This window comes from Mesoplodon bidens (genome assembly GCF_964165515.1).
Source record: "Mesoplodon bidens genome assembly, chromosome: 5".
NCBI classification, from domain to species: domain Eukaryota; kingdom Metazoa; phylum Chordata; class Mammalia; order Artiodactyla; family Ziphiidae; genus Mesoplodon; species Mesoplodon bidens.
The window spans coordinates 105,641,244-105,648,912 of NC_138161.1; positions in this window are offsets into that span (position 1 = coordinate 105,641,244).

The following is a 7,669-nucleotide window of genomic DNA, read 5'->3' on the forward strand; positions in this document are numbered from 1 at the left end:
GGTGAGAAAAATAAAAATCATTCCATCCAGAAGAGATAGCATAAACATATGTTAAGAGACAGAAGTAACCAGAGGTTAAGAAAGAAACTGCATAATGTCTAGAATGGAAACTCTGTTGAGAAGGACTGAATAAGCAAAGAGAGGTGATACATAATCTTCTTATTAGATGTGTATTAGGGTTCTCCAGAGAAATGAACACACACACACACACACACACACACACACACTCGATTATGGAGGTGGGCAAATCAAATCCCAAGATCTGCATGGTGAGTAGGCAAGATCCAGGTGACCCAGGAGAACTAGATACAAAGTGCACAGGTCTGAAAACCAGGAAGGCCAATGGTGTAGTTCTCATTTTAAGGTTGGCAGGCTCTAGACCCAAGTTCAGTTTCAATTCAAGGCTGAAGGGAGGAAAAAAGCCAAATGCCAGTTCTAAGGCAGTCCAACAGGAAGAATTCTCTCTTATTCAGGGAAAGATCAGAACTTTTGTTCTACTCAGGCCTTCAATGGATTGGATGAAGCCCACTCACGTTAGGGAGGGCAATCTGTTTAACTTAGAGTACTGATTTACATGTTAATCTCACCCAAAACACCCTCACAGAAGTACCCGCTTATCTTGACCAAATATCTGGTCACCCTCTAGCTCAATCAGTTTGACATAGAAAGTTAACTATCACAAGATGTATAGAGGAAACATTAGAAAGATAATTTTCATCCAGCATTATTAGTAAGAGGCTTTATGAAAAAGACATCTTTAAGGGTATATAGGTTTGGGATAAGTGGACTTTGGGTTTTATTGGGGGTCATTCCTGATGACAAAGCAGCATGAACAAAGGTATAATTCAGGAAAGGACAGGGTATTTGTGGTTCAGGCAATGGTCACCTACATGGGGCATCAGTGAGGATACAGGGAGGGAGTGGCAAAATGACCCATCCTTACCTCCTCTCCCCTCAAGAGTCAAGACCTTTTCTCAGACTTTCTGTTCTCTTCTCATTCCCTCCTGCTTTTCCAGCTCAAAGTTGACTGTGAAAATACTGCTGGAAAAAATTATGAAGATTTACAAAAATTAGGCTGGTGGATTTTTTATAAATTACTAAAATTTTAGCTCACCTGCCAAGGAATCAGAGGAACAATCAAGGCTTGGATTTGCTTCCCCTTGGTGGGCAGAAGGAAATAGATCTTGCAAATTAACTTATACAAAGTAGGGTCCCCAGGACCAGAGCTGCAGAGGATGCAATGGAGGTTATTCAGATTCGCCAGGAGGGTGAGCATGAGCTATGCCCTAGGGAGCACCAAAGGTAAAAGCTAGGGAATACGTCAACCTCCCAAGTCCAAGGGGTCAGTGCTGGGATTTAAATGACAGATAAACTACTAAGGCTCTGGATTCAGGAAGACAGGGCAGTGGTACAGGGTGATGTGCAGCAAAGTGCAAGGGATAGAGTGAAGAGGGAGGACCCGAAATAGTTTCCTAAAATATAATTAGTTGACTAGAACTTGTTTTTATTAGCTTCCCCACACCTGGTTGGTAGCAGATCTTCTGGTTTAAAGGCTAAGGATTAGGACAGTTAGGAATTAATTTTATAAGTAGTAGTAAAAAGGGAGGCTACCTGACGTGTCTGCTACTTGACCACTCTTGCTTTCTTGTCTAAAACTTTCAGTGACTCTCAACAAATAGCACGTTAAGCCTCCTTAATCTAGGATTGAGGATCTTCTGCAATGTGACTGTAACTCGCCACTCCAGCTTTCTTTTCCTCTACTGTCCTAAACATATACTTAACTCTCTGCACAGCAGAGCACTCAGGGCTTATTCATCATATACTTTGTCCTTCTGCCTCTAGGCCCTTTATACCATTATTTTTATCACTGATGTCAGCTAGCACCAGTGTATTGAATGAAACCCCAAATTAGTCATCTATTGTCTTAGATAGGGACTTTGTGCAATTTTCATTCCAAATGAGCTGAGTTAAGAATACATCGATTAAGCCAACTGTATTGTAAAGGTGAGCACAAGGGCAATGATAAGGACACAACCTGATAGTTTATAAGAACATCTCCTACAATTTCCTGACAATTTCAATATTTTCCTGCTCAACGTGGACTAAGTATACACTGAACATTCACCATTCATATAGCCTTCATAATTTACAAAGAAGAACTGAAACTGACTCCCTAAGTGAATGCTTAAATATGCGGAGAGAAAACAAGAAGAAGGAAATGTAAAATGGTGAGGAAAAAAATCACAATTTTCAAGTGAATGCGCTTGAGTCAAATGAAGAAAGTTCAGCTTGTGAAATAAACCCTGATTCTGATAGATTTATTTAATACCAATTTAATAATGAACATAAGGATATATGTGGAACGGTGCAGGCCATTGAAGAGAAAAGTTTCATGTTAGAATGGCTTCATGAGTTACCTGTTACCTCAAAGAGAATAAAATGCTAACCTTCGATACCAGGTTTATTACATTGCAGTTCCCGTAGAGCACCCTTGATAGCTTAATCATACTGTATCATGATGAAAATCTTGTTTTTCAAGGTGAAGTAAGTTACAGAATGAGTAACGATACATGCATTGCTGCTGAAGTTGAGGTGAGATTTTTGACGAATGATTCAGTGAGTCATCGTTAAAGTTTGCTTAAGAAAGACTCAAATTCTGTGTAAGGTAAGAGATAACTTAGGAGCACAAGTTTTCCTGGACCCCATGCTCTCCAAGCATTCTCCAAATCAGAGTACAATTATCCCATCATGAACTGATTCATGAACCCTCTGCCAATGGTTATCCTTTCTCTGTTTGAACATCTCCAGTATCAAGAAACCCATCAGACCAGACCACTTCCCTTTCAGTCAGTTGTGATTTTTGGAAATTCTTCCTGATTTGAACACAACTTCACCTTTCTGTGCTTTTACAATATTTTCTAGTTATGTTTTCTGAAGCCTCCTAGCAAGATTATTATTATTATTATTCCCTTCCCATTTGACAACCCTTCCATTATTTAAAACCCACTGTCGTGTTTACTATCTCCTTTATTTAGATTTAGTATACCCTCTTCTTCCCAACTTCCTCCAGTTATACGTAATATGAGATAGCTGCCAATCTCATCACTAATTTCACTAACTGGAACCTTCTCCTCTAGGTGGGCTTCAGTCTTTCTTAAATGATGGTACTCCAGAGTAAACTCAGTGAATCCAGGTGTGGTCCAGCCAGGATGAGCACTAGAGTTTCAGTCTAACACTAAATGAGTGTGTGTAGAGGATTTTCCACTGGAACCATTTTAGTCCCAGGTTTTTGTTTTTTTATTTTATTTTTTATTTTTATTTTTATTTTGTTTTAGTCCCAGTTTTGACTGAAGTCACTAGACAGTAAATGTCACACTCTGAAATGAGATGAGGGACCCCAAGCTGGAGTTGCAAAAGAGGTGTCTTAGAACCAGTTTTGCAACTCTTAGTGGGCCAGCTACCTCCACCCTGCCTACTCTTCCCCATCCGTCTACAAAAAAAGACAAAGTTATCTCCAAGAAAAGAGATGAATATTAGGAGAGCTTTATGGAGACTGACATGTATGGAGTCCCACTTCCCTGGCACCACAGAGGAGAATGATAGTTCTAATACCTTACTTTAAGCCCAGAGAAAGGAGTTCCAACTTGTCTACACTGAAAGCCTGGTATTTATTTTCTGGACCTGGAGAGACATAATGGACTGCTGGCTGTCTCAGGCCCAAGAAATACAAAGGGCAGAGACCGTGGCAGGCATGTTGCTATGAGAGAGACCTGCACGAAGGAAGATTGGCTACAGAGGGCTTGGCCTCTGTACAGGAGTACAGATGTTTACATAACTGGAATGAGGCTGTGTCTTTGTGCCTTTAAATGACCAAAAGAATTTATATTACCTAAGAATGACAGAAATGTCATGGGACCTACCCTAGATTTCATCCTAGAGGCAGGGGAAGAAATGGCCCAAAACAAATGGATTGAAAGGATCATGGGAAAGAAAAATGAAATTTCTTCATGGTTACACCTTTTGTTTCCTCTGTGTTCACTTAAGTTGTTTTACTATGTATCTATGTATCTATGACATCTATGTGTATGTACATATATGCATATAGCACGTATGCATACCTATACACACGTGTATATATATATATATATATATATATATATATATATATATATATATATTGATATATATGGCACATATGTAGAAGAGCAAGATTGCAACATAAAAATAATAATAGCTATAATTTATTGATTGTTTATTATGTTCCAGGCACTGTATTAAGACCTCTACAAATGTTATTTATTTTTCACAGCCATCTTAGACAGAATTTGTCATTTTCATTTTATTGAGCCAGCTATTAATTAAGTAGCAAGTAGTGTGCCCAAGACCTCACGTATGTTAAGTGGCTTAGTCTGAACTTGGGTCTGCCTGACTCTGAGGTCCAAACATTTTAACCCCTGGTTCATTTTGCCCTTAGTTATAGGCAGTATGGCCTTTGACAACAACAAATGATTTTATTATGTACTTTTTTCCAATGAGCATTGGGTAATTAAAAAGGAGTGAGAAGATTATGCATAAGATGTGGTATAAATCAGCTTATTCCTCCTAAGGACGTATAATGAACATAGAAGGAACAGTGTGTGACCCTAACAGAAACAACAGTTAGCACAAAAACAACTTGCTGTTTTTCTAAACTGAAAATGCAGAGCTACTTCCACCTGCAGGCCAAAGGGACAACTGCAGTATTTCCAGCTGAGCAGAGACCGACAGTTAGGGTGCTGGACTGAGGGCACCACTCACTTCATCACCAGGTGGCTCTAAATCTTCAACCAGGAGTAATGCACATACTGGGTGAGTGGGAACACAGTGCTAACGAATGGACCACAATGTCTTAGGGATCCTGCAGAACAAAACGCTCTGGAGCTGCAAAGATGATTGAGCCACTTCTGCCAGCCCAGTATTTATCCTAAGGGACCCTAGATGATTCAGAAAGAGCAAGCTCACCTTTACTATCTCTTCTGTCGAACATGGGGGCTTTGAGGATTAAATGAAATTCATCATCTAGTTGTTGAGAGCCTACTATAGGCCAGGCAGAATTTTAAGCATTTGGGGTGCATTGATGAATAAAATAAAGCTGTCTGTCTTCATGGAGCTTAGATGAGATAATGTATTTGAAAATATTTTATAAACACTACTGGGTCACACGCAGAAGGATGATGGTCCTTTGTGTTTATACTATAATGGGAATCCCTGCATGTTTTTAACCAATGTGCCCGTGTACTACTATTGGAAGTCGTACTATCACTTAAGACTGTACTCAGGGTTGCCTGGACGGAGCTCTTCACTTCCTCTCATGTGCCGGACTCTGGTCCACTCACTGTAGCTTCTCAAGGACAGGAACCAGGTCTTCCATATTCTATTTTCTCTGTGTCTCCAGGACCTAGCATAGTGTTGATCAGAGTAGGCTATGTGTATATATGTACTGAGTGGAATGGAACTAAACTAGGATTGAGTAGATAAAGCTAAGTATTGGAATCTAGAGCATGGGCAGAAAGAAGAATTGATTTAATTACATAGGCTCATGACTGTTTTTTTGTTTTTGTTTTATTGAAGTATAGTTAATTTACAATGTTTAGTTTCAAGTGTACAGCAAAGTGATTCAGTTATATATATATATATATATATATATATACACACACACACACATATATGCATATATATAATTTCTTTTTTCAGATTCTTTTCCATCATAGTTATTATAAGATGCTGAGTATAGTTCACTGTGCTATATAGTTGGTCCTTGTTTTTTACCTATTTTATATATAATAGTGTGTATTTTTTAATCCCAGATGGCTATTTGACCTGTCCCCCATACCACTCTCCCCTTTGGTAACCATAAGTTTGTTTTCTAGACTCGTGAATGGTTTATTCTGCATGTGCACCTCCGTGCTCACAGCTCCCAACACATGTCTCCTCCTTTGAAGTGCACTCACACTCCACCCATGGAGTCCTTCTTACTCATTGGTTAGTTTGCATGTCTCTCCTTTCTTGGATCTCCTATCATATTATGGCCTCACCCACAGAAATGGACCCTTAAGCATGCCTGTCTTATGTTATTCTCTAAAAGTACTATACTTTGATTCAGGAACTGCTCTATAGTCACATTAATGGTCTCCCAATCCTTAACCACATAAGACATCCAGTACAATTTGGGGAATGAAATAAATTAAGGTACACCCTATATATTTTCTGTGAAGGAATCTCTGATTTCCAGAGATATATGTGTACTGGTGTGTGTTTGCATACATAGTGCATGCGTGGAGCTCAGTGTTTTTTCCTTTACTTCACCTTCTTCATTAAGTCCTGATATTTGGATTTGGGACCTGTTATGGTACTACTTAGGGAAGACTTTGGTACCAAAGATGTAATTCTGGTGTGCCCCTCCCTCAGCTTTGTCTTTGAGCTATAGTATATGAGTCTGTAAAGTAATATGCTGGTTTTAATGCTGATTTTTCTTCTCTTCTTCTTAGTCTCTCAAGGCATGGTCATCTGGTTCAGAATCAGAATTTTATACAAGACATTCACAAAATGTGAACTCTTGACTTCCATTCCCAATTTCCCGAATCCAGATCTCTGAGGGTGGAGTTCCCAAGACTGCATTTATAACACGTGGCTTTGGAGATTCCATTGTGCACTCAAGTTTAAGAACCATTGCCCTGGGGTGCACTGTTAGCAGGAAAAGTACATTGTGGAAGGTCCCTGGGTGGCAAGCTAGCAGCCAAGTCCAGGACTTTTTCTGTAATGGGCATGTGCTTTTGGAATTGGTTTCCCTCCCAGATCAACAGAGCATGAGCATTTTAGATTTTAGGGCACAGGGACAGATTCAGTTGTGACTCACCAAAGCAGCATGTGTGCATTGTAGCTGCCTTGCACCATAGGTAATTCCATTCTTTGAATGAGTACTTTAAAAACTAAGTGTTCTTTCCCCCAATCGTTAAGTGAAATAAGTCAAATAAAATAAATAAAATAAAAAGCAATTGTAATGCCGCTCACAAACTAATGATAACTACTGATAACATATATACTTTATTTATGGCAGTAAATAGACATATTCCACACATGGTTTTACAAATGATTTTACATTTATATTTACAGTTTATACTTTTGAACACAAATCAATTAGAAAACAACAAATTTTAGTCACAAAAGTTATTATTTTAATATAGACTTGAAGGATGTTTTATCAATATTGATTTTAGTCTTTTACACTAAATATTATGACTGAATCATTATTAAGTGGAAAAAAGTAATCCCTTCCTGAGCTGTCACTAAAATAACTTTCTTAATAGATGATTCTTCCCAGAGTAATGACCTATTTATAATCCTTTTCCCTTGTTCCTCTTTCTCTTTCTCTCTCAATCTCTCTCTCTCCCCCTGCCTTTCTCATTCTCTCTCTTGCATTAAGAACTATGTAAAATATTTTTTATTATCACTTAAAAATCATATTTTAGTGTAGAGAGGTCTCTCTGATAATGATTAAATGAGGGTATGTATGCTCTTTTAAGTATTTTTTTTTAAAATTCTACTGGTTATGGAATATTTATACTCAATAAGGCTACCCATTCGGGTGTAGGTAAAACTCTAGTTGCCCCTGCTATATCACAGACTTAAA